This window comes from Lactuca sativa, chromosome 8 (genome assembly GCF_002870075.4).
Source record: "Lactuca sativa cultivar Salinas chromosome 8, Lsat_Salinas_v11, whole genome shotgun sequence".
NCBI classification, from domain to species: Eukaryota; Viridiplantae; Streptophyta; class Magnoliopsida; order Asterales; family Asteraceae; genus Lactuca; species Lactuca sativa.
In genome coordinates, this window is record NC_056630.2 from 187,776,188 (window position 1) to 187,785,733 (window position 9,546).

General features: G+C 35.1%; 1 non-coding gene across 1 annotated transcript; it reads right to left on the minus strand.

Annotated features, from left to right (window-relative positions):
* Window positions 1–7,501: 7,501 nt before the first annotated feature.
* Window positions 7,502–7,608, minus strand: LOC111916190 (small nucleolar RNA R71). The gene has a single exon (XR_002858457.1). It is a non-coding gene; the product is annotated as a small nucleolar RNA R71 (small nucleolar RNA).
* Between the last annotated feature and the right edge of the window lie 1,938 nt (window positions 7,609–9,546).

Here is a 9,546-nt window from a genome sequence, read left to right on the forward strand (position 1 = left end):
CCTTTGAACTTGTGGGTTAGGGAGAATAATCAGAGGAGGAGGAGGAAGTGAAGTATGATCTCTTGTTCCTCGATCGAATCGTGGAATATCATCTTCATGTGGAAAGCCTGTTCCACGGGATTTGGGAAGACCATAGTTGTCGAACTTTGACATCTACAAAACGGGAGAAAACAAATTCACGTTAGTTGATTGATTGAGTCCTTAGTAAATCACCCAAATGAGTTACTAAGGCTAGGACCCAACACAACATTCTATAACTCGGGAGAGGGATGCCGTAACCCAAATTGCAGAACATTTGAAGGTAAGTGAATGACAATTCACTAATTTCCACCATGAAAAACGAATAAAGAAATTTAGGTTTTAAATCTATGAAAACTCCTAGATCCTATGAGATTCATTGAACATTTCAATGGCATGTTTAAATCTCGATATGCCCCTCTTGTTTGTGACTAGGATGTCGAGGATCACAAAGCGGGTGTGAATAACCATGCAAACTACATGGTGCCCCCACATGTTACAGTCACCTATTCGATGTGCCGGTAAACCACACACACTCCATCGGACTATGACAAACATTGAGTCACCCTTTTCTACCTTTGCTTAGAACCATTTAGTGTGCCGGTAAACCACACATGCTCCACTAACGTCTTCGCAAGGGTATAAAGTGTAATTTCATGGAATTGCATCAATTCACTTTTGCCTAAGTAACTAAGATTGGGAATTTTATGAAAACATTTAGTTACTTTAATAATTCATTATACTTATAATGGAAGGTTTCGTCCTATCCTACCCGTTCGGCTAACGACCCTCCACTAGTCAAGAGTACGGTGGGTAAGAGTGGATACCCATTCAATCGCCATTTTATAGGCAATTTCCTTAAACACCCCTTATAGACCAGCTTTGTGAATGAGGCCTACTAACGGTAAGACTGACTTTTACTCATTCATATATATATATATATATATATATATATATATATATATATATATATATATATATATATAATGTTAGACTTTTAATGTTATATATAGTATAGGGTGTGTTTTACACTTTAAAATACTAGGTGGTCAAATATAACAATTATATTTTTAATTGTAAACCAAAACTTTTATGGATTTATTAAACTTCTTTTAATTATACACCTTAATTAATTAATAAAACCATAAGGGTGTAATTTGAACCTTTTCAAAACAATACTAGGGTTTTAGAATTTAACATCCTAATTAAACTTTTAATCAACTTTTAAATTCAAAAACTTGAGGGCAAGTTTTGAAACTTTTCAAAATAATTTAGTTTTAATCTCTCTTAAAATTTTTGAATTTATGCCATATAAATTAATATTTTAAATATTAAAACTCTTGATTTAATAATTATCTTGAATTAGACTATTAATTTAATTATTAAATCATGAGGGATTATCTAAATCATGAGGATAATTACCATTTATACATTTAAGATATCCTAATCCCTTAATTATCTCTCTAGATTTCGAAATTATGGTTAGGATAATGCAAAATCTATAATTACCATATATAACAACTAGAGGATAATTACAAGATATGGGATAATCCAAATCCCTAAAATTTAGGATTTTATGTTGGGGAGGAGGCTAATTTCGAAAATCATGGGGTTTTTCAAACCCTAGATTTCGAAATCTTGAGGTTTAAGTAAAGGATTTGAAACCCTTTCAAATTTTCGCAAATTAGGGTATAGAAACCCTAATCTCGAAATTTCTAGCCTCCTAGGGTTTATTGGCTATAAACCCTAATATGTCAAGTTCATACAATTGTATGATTGTGAGGAAATGCTTTCACTAAGAAAGATTTAAGAAGATAGTGATTGTAAAATTGCATTCTCGAATTCGATTATGGTTACGGTATCCCTTTCCATAATTTGAATTGTGAGGTTTGGCAATTAGTCTTAAGTGTTTAGACACACATATGAACTATCGAAAGAAAAGGTGTATAAGTTTAAGAAGCCTTGATAAAAGATTATCAAAGCACTAAGTATGAGAAACATGAACTTAAAAAATTCAATAAGCATTGTTTTTCTGAAAGTTAAGCTGTTTCTGAATACACGTCGAAGCTAGTGGGAGCATAAGTGTTATGTTTATAATAATCATCATGATAGTGGGAGCATAAAAGTTATGATTATATGATTATTAAGGCACCTATTGCAAGTTGAACAAACATACAAGGCATCAATACAATAAAACCAATCAAGGCTCTGATACACACTGATGGGTTTTGGTCATAAGAACATCCTATGTGCTCATACAAACCCTAATGCTTGGATCTAGGTTTCTCTATTGTACATGCAAGTTATCCAATACTATAAACCCTAATTCTAGCATACAAGTAATCATATTAACATAAGAATGGGTTTAAGATATTACCTTGATTGTTATGTAGCAATAACAATCCCAAATCCTTCTTGTATTGACTTTATAAAGCTTAGAGTCACAAATGTCACTCCTCTAATGGTTCACAAACACCAAGAGCAAGAGGATGAGGAGGAGAGAGGATGGAGGCTGCCCAAAAACGTGTGAAACCCTAGAACAAGTCTTAGCCACGTTTTTGGTCCAAAAGGGATCTATATATAGTGAGGCTGTTAGGGTTATCTAACAAGGAAACCCTAATTTGGATGCTTAAGCCTTAAGCAACCCATGGACTCCTTTAATTAAGGCCTTGGACGATTTCCGTATGGATTTCCCCATAGAATTCATCCACTCCTTAATTTAAGACAATCCATAGCCTCAATTGCAATTATCTTATAATTACAATTCCAGTCCCTTAAGTTTAATTAATCTCTTTTAGTCACAAAACTAATTACTAATTAATTATTGACTAATATTAATTAAACAATATGATTTCTCCTTTAATATATTATTCCCATAATATATTAATAAATCATATTTAATCCTTTCTCTCCATAATTCATCCTATCAAGTTGCTTTGGTGAAGGCAACCCAAAAGAACCATGCACCATCGGGTCAAGTACATACCAAAATAGTTATGGACTTAGACACTAATCCAACACTTTGAACAATTAGAACTTATGTATTTTAACAATGTACTTGATGTGAACTATGATGGTTGTATTATATAATGTTGGTGATGAATGTGTTACGTTTCATGTATATTCATTGTGATGATTATTCAATTGTTAGTCACACGAGCCCCCAGACGTTTCCGCCGTCTAGTTCGGGGGTGTGACAAGTCGGGTGTCAGACACAAGGGATGCAATTTAATTAAATAAAATAACTACTTATAATTAAACTAAAAACAAACTTAACTTGGGGTTTTTCTACTGATTTTTCAAGATCAGAATAATTTAATTAAACTACTAAGCAAGCATATAAACACGATTTTACTTCAAGAATTAGAGAGTACTTCTATTCAGTTTCGATTTCACCATCTCCTATGGTTGATTTCTAATGAATGGGTATATTGATTACCAATTTGTTAACTAGCTATTATGATCAAATATCTAGACATACCAATTTATGAATTACCATGAAATGATCAAGCACAAGTTAAACACCAAACTGATAATGAGCACAAATTGGATTATGAATGATAGTAGTTACTTTTGTATGATCAAGTTAAGCAACCAATCACAAATTAAGATTAATTAACCTCTCTAACATAGTTAAAGTTACTAGCTTTAATTACTTTTTCTAAGATATAATTAATCCTCTCTAATTATTTAATGATCATAAAGAATTAAGTGGAAAAATTCATGCAATTAGAATGATCAACTATCACAAAAAATCTGCTTAACAAGCAATGTAAACTAGAACTAGAACATGATAGGGTTTTAATTATCAATCACAAGTAACATCAACATATATCATCCAATAAACGAAATCAACACAATAAGATTAGGTTCATCTTCACCAAATAGAAGTAAAAGGTTTCTAGCCTCTCATGATAGCAAAAAAAACACACAAAATCCATGAAATAAAGACTAGACATTAGTATGATTAGCAAACCGATTACATCTATGTGAAATTCTTCTAAATCTTCTTCAACTCTTGAGCTTCAACTGATTCTCGATCTTCTTCTAAGTTTCCAGAGGTTTTTATTCGCAGTTCTCCTCAGAAAATCTGTCAAAAGTCTACACATTCGACCTAATGATCAGATATAAATAGTTGCAATATATATGCTCACCACGACGTGGTTGACCGTCACCACGTCGCGGTCTTCATGGATATCTCATATTCTCCAAGTCATCTTATTGGTAGAGAATCTTCCTCTCGCCACATCGTGGTGCATGATCACCACGTTGTGGTCTTCTATCTTCAAGTTTTTTTGTCTTCTTTTTTGCTTTTGCTCATCCATTTCTGCTTCCAGCTCCTCATTTTTTTTCCTTTTCATCCCGAGCACGTCTTTGCTACTACAAAACAAATTTCAAACACAATAAACACCTTTTGTCCCAAATTAAGCATAATTATAGCTAAAAGTGTTAAGATAGTATATGGAATATATGATTAAATATGCACATATCAAGTGCTCCTTGTAACTTGGAAGGGGTAGTTTTGTAAAATATTAAAGAACCTATGTACAGTAGTGTTAAACTAGAACATGTAAAATAATGTCTAAAATGGATTTACATTTTTCTAGTGATTTTGTATGGAGAATGAGGTTTGAAACATAATAAAATATTAATATAAACTCATATAAAAAGCAATATGAACTTTTGTCCCAAATTAAGCATAATTATAGCTAAAAGTGTTAAGATAGTATATGGAATATATGATTAAATATGCACATATCAAGTGCTCCTTGTAACTTGGAAGGGGTAGTTTTGTAAAATATTAAAGAACCTATGTACAGTAGTGTTAAACTAGAACATGTAAAATAATGTCTAAAATGGATTTACATTTTTCTAGTGATTTTGTATGGAGAATGAGGTTTGAAACATAATAAAATATTAATATAAACTCATATAAAAAGCAATATGAATCACTTAAATGTTTTCATTTATCATATAATGACCATGACATCAATATGAACTTCAATTTTATAATTTAATATTTAATGACCATGACTTAAAACATATATTTTTTTGTTTTCTATTTCTAAGAAAAGTACAATGCTTTTTGTTTCGTTTAAAAGACCATTACATGTGACCTTGGTTCAAGTAAAACCAATTTCTTTTATAAACGCTATAATAGCATCTTACTTCTCTTTAATGCTACTAATATAGAGAGTGCATTTTATTTTATTTTGATAACATGAACTTTGATATTGTCATATTTATACCTATTTTTAGGTAATATTTAAGTACATTTTTATTAATAAGTTGATAATATGTTTAGAATAATGGTACTTATGACTTTAAATTGTAATTTTCAGTCAATTAAAAGTATTTTCGAAGAGAGGGACCAAAAGTGACAATATGTAGAATATGGGAGACTTAACACAAGAGATGAATAAATCCACGAAAATTACTAAACCCACGACGTGGCCTGGATAGCCACGACGTGGCATGAGAATTCTAGAAGATAAAGATCGTGTTATGGAGGAATCCTTGCCCGATAAGGATAACTTGGGGGCCACGACGTGGCCTGGATAGCCACGACAGGGCGTGAGATTTTGGAGGATATTTAAGCATTCTTGATCATTACGAAGAGGAGACTTTTTGGCTGAAGAAAGGAGTTCCAGAAGGCGATTTTGAGTAGAAGAGAGGTTCTGGAAAAAGTTTTTCAACACCAAAAGAGTGAAGGTCCACAATTTAGTTTATTTATTTGTTAACTAGAACATGTTTCACATTACTTTGATTTGTGTTAGTGTGTTAGTTGCTATTATGAGCAGCTGAATCTAGCTACTCTTGTTTAGCTAGATGAAGCTTCTAACTTATGAATAGATTATTTTTTATGGATTTATTTAGTTGGTAAATTGCTTGTGTTTGATTTGTGGTACCCTAGCATGCTTGTGTTTGTTTCTCTATTTGCTTGATTACATGTTCTGTGTAGCTTAGTGACCATTAACTGCATAAACTTGTCTACCTAATGATTTAGTGAACATTAAATTGTTAGAGCTAGGATTGACCAATCTTAGTTAGTAATTAGAGTAAATAAACTTAGCTGTGTTAGAGAACGTGGATTGAGACTATAATTGCGTTTGATAATAAATCTTACATAGCATATTTATATTGGTAGTTGATTCAGTGTTTAATTGTGTGTGACCATACATAGTTTGACATGAATTAATTAATTATTGGTAAAGTTAGAACTAAATTACTAATACAATTAAAACCAACTTGATAATCCATAATAATTAGCTAGCCATAAGGATGAAGCGGATTCGAACTAAACAAGAGTGTGTTTTTACTTATTGATTGGATTTGAGTAAAGTTCATCTGATCTTCTAAAATCAAATAAAACCCCCCTTTTAAACTTGTTAATAATTAGGTTAATTCAATAGTAAGTAGATTAATTAGTAACACCGTTCCCTGTGATCGACACCCGACTTACCCAAGCTATACTGTAATCTGACTAGGTACACTGCCTATAAGTGCATAGTTAGTTTAAGTTTGTTAGGTTATAAATATTAAAATTAGTGGGTACTTTCGTGCACATCAAGTTTTTGGCGTCGTTGCCGGGGAACGGCTTAGTTTATTAGCTTATTTATTTGCATTAAATTAATCGATCCTTCTTGTGGAGTAAAACCCACAAAAAGTTAATTTTTCAGCAAAGTTTAATTTTTATTTTAGTCAGAGTCCACGACGTGGCCAGATACGTGCCACGACGTGGACAACTAGAACTCTAGATTTTTAGTTGTTAGTTAGTTTTTCTATTTTAGTTCAGTTTTACATTGTTTATTTAGTTTATCTGCAGGAGTTCATGACCAGAGTCTCAAACACACCCTTGGTGCCACCACTTGAAGATCCCGAGTCTATAATTCACAAGAAAAAGATGCCCTTACAAGAATTCAAGTCAGCTTTTTCAAGGAAGTCGGGAAAGAAGACAGGAGAGTCAAGTTCATCCTCAAAGCACAAGAGCAATTTTGAGCATTTGGATCAAATACCCGTCCAAACCGAATCCGAATACGATACCGAGATGGAATTTGAAGAACATACGAGCGAACCCGAGAACGAGCCAAGGAACGAGATGGAAAACATTGAAGAGATGTCCATGGGAGCTTACAAAAAGCGGATCAGAGAAGATGTGGGTCCCGGTTTAGTCCAACCCACAATACCTGCCACTGCCACATTCGAGCTGAAGGGGCACATCTTGACTGCATTGAAAGATATCCCATTTTTTGGGAAAGATCATGAGGATGCTTTTAAGCATCTATATGAAGTTAACGACATTGTGGATTACTTCAATGTCCTAAATGTCAACAGAAACACGGTCTAACTTAGGATACTTCCCATTACTTTCAAGGGAGCTGCTAAAGAGTGGTTAAAATCACTTCCACCGGGCACAATCACCACTTGGGCTCAAATGCGTGAGCAATTTCTGGATTAGTTTTGCCCACCATCCAAGATAGCTAAACTCAAGAAGGCAATAGCCAACTTTGAGCAACAACCGGGGGAGTCATTATACGAAGCATGGGAGCGGTACAAGGGCTTGCTCAGAAATTGCCCTCAACATGATATAGATGTGTAACAAGACATGTCGATTTTCTATGATGGGGTTAACGTTATGATGAGACAACTCCTTGACTCTCAAGGACCTTTGACAAAGAAAAATCCAAGGGAGGTCAAGGAGCTGATTGAAGAATTCGCGAAGCACTCTCGCGAATACCACAACCCTAGGCAAGATGGAATCAAAGGCGGTGGAGGGGCCTAAACTGAAGAAATAGTAGCTGTAATGGCCATGCTAAATAATTTGGATCGAAGGATGACACAAATGGACCAGTCAATTCATGCCATAAGAGTGGGTTGCGAGAGATGTAGTGGTCCACACTTGACCAAAGACTGCAATTTAGATGAGTTTGGGAACAGAAAAGCTCAAGTGTGCTACTCGAGTGGGGATAAGTTTGATGAGGACTGGAGGAAACCAAAGAAGGAGTGGCTTCCATATGAAGAGTATAAGAAGCAAAAAGAAGAAAAGTATAGGCAGATAGGTCGAGGATTCTATCAAAAGGAGCAGCCACCAGCCGAGAAGAAACCCGATCTAGAGACCATGTTGATGAAGTTTATGGAAGCTTCGGAAAAGAGACACGATGCCACTGATTCTGCTATTATTGAACAACAAACTTTAATAAAGAATCAGCAAGCCTCCATCCATGACCTTGAAGTACAATTTGGTCAACTAGCCACTCTGGTTCATGAAAAGTTGTCCCCGAAGAATCCCGAAGTGAAGACCCAATCTCATGTAATGGCCATCGATACTGAAGAAGAAGCAATCTCTGAGTTCCTGGAGGCATTGAAAGAAGAACCACAACAGCCCGATCCAAAACCAAAGAAGACAAAGTTCAAAAGTGAAGGGGTTGCTGAAACAGCTTCGCCACGACGTGGCACTTCTCTGGCCACGACGTGGCTCTTGTCTGAACAAAAAGTTTCTGAGCCCGTTCCGGTTTATCAGCCGCCTTTGCCGTTTCCATCCCGAGCTGCACTTAGTCTACTGGAGAAGGAACATATAGAGCTTGTCAAACATGTGAAGGGAATCCCGATTAATACTCCCTTTGTCGAATCCTTATCCAAAATTCCCGAGTATCAAAGTTTACTGCAAGCCTTGATAGACAACCGTAACCAATTAAAGAAGAATTCTAAGGTGATTCTAAGTGAGCAAAGCTCAAAAGCTATGCTGGGAGAGATACCAGAGAAGATGGGGGATCCTGGACGCCTCACTCTTCCGTGTGAGTTTGGTAAGAAAATGAAGGTTAATGCTTTAGCCGATTCTGAGGCTAGCATTAATTTGATGCCTTTTTCATTTTATCAAAAATTGGAAATTCAGAAGATGAAGGCTACAAAAATGACGATTCACATGGCAAACCGTTCATTGACACAACCCCGGGGCATCGTGGAGGATATTTTGGTGAAAATTGGAAAACTTGTTTTTCCAATAGATTTTGTTGTGTTGGATATGAAGGAAGACCCCGATGTCCCAATTATCCTTGGTCGTCCATTGCTTAACACTGCTGGAGCTCTGGTTGATATTCGCGAGTCTAAGCTCACCCTGAGGGTTGGTAATGAAAAAGAAGTTTTTGGGATAGAAGATGCCTTTCCAAAGGAACATGTTCAAGAAGAGGTGTTCACAATCAATGAAGATAATGAACTAGAAGAACTGGAAAAGCTTATGGAAGAAGTGATCAAGGCAGTTCATCTAGTCAAAAGAACAAAACCTAGAGCATTTATACCATATTTTGTTGAAGTCATAGCTTACAAGAGTCCACCTTCTTGGGTGAGAAAAGAAGATGATGAGATGACAAGTGATGAAGAGGAGGTTACTTCAAGGGTGACAAAGCCGGTGGTGAAAGAGGAGGAGGATGTTATGGAGTGCAAGGAAGAAACTAAAGGGACCAAACGCAAGCTTGAAGAAGAGGTTAAAGCTAAAAAAGAGAATTCAAAGAAAGCGTACAAAAGACGAGT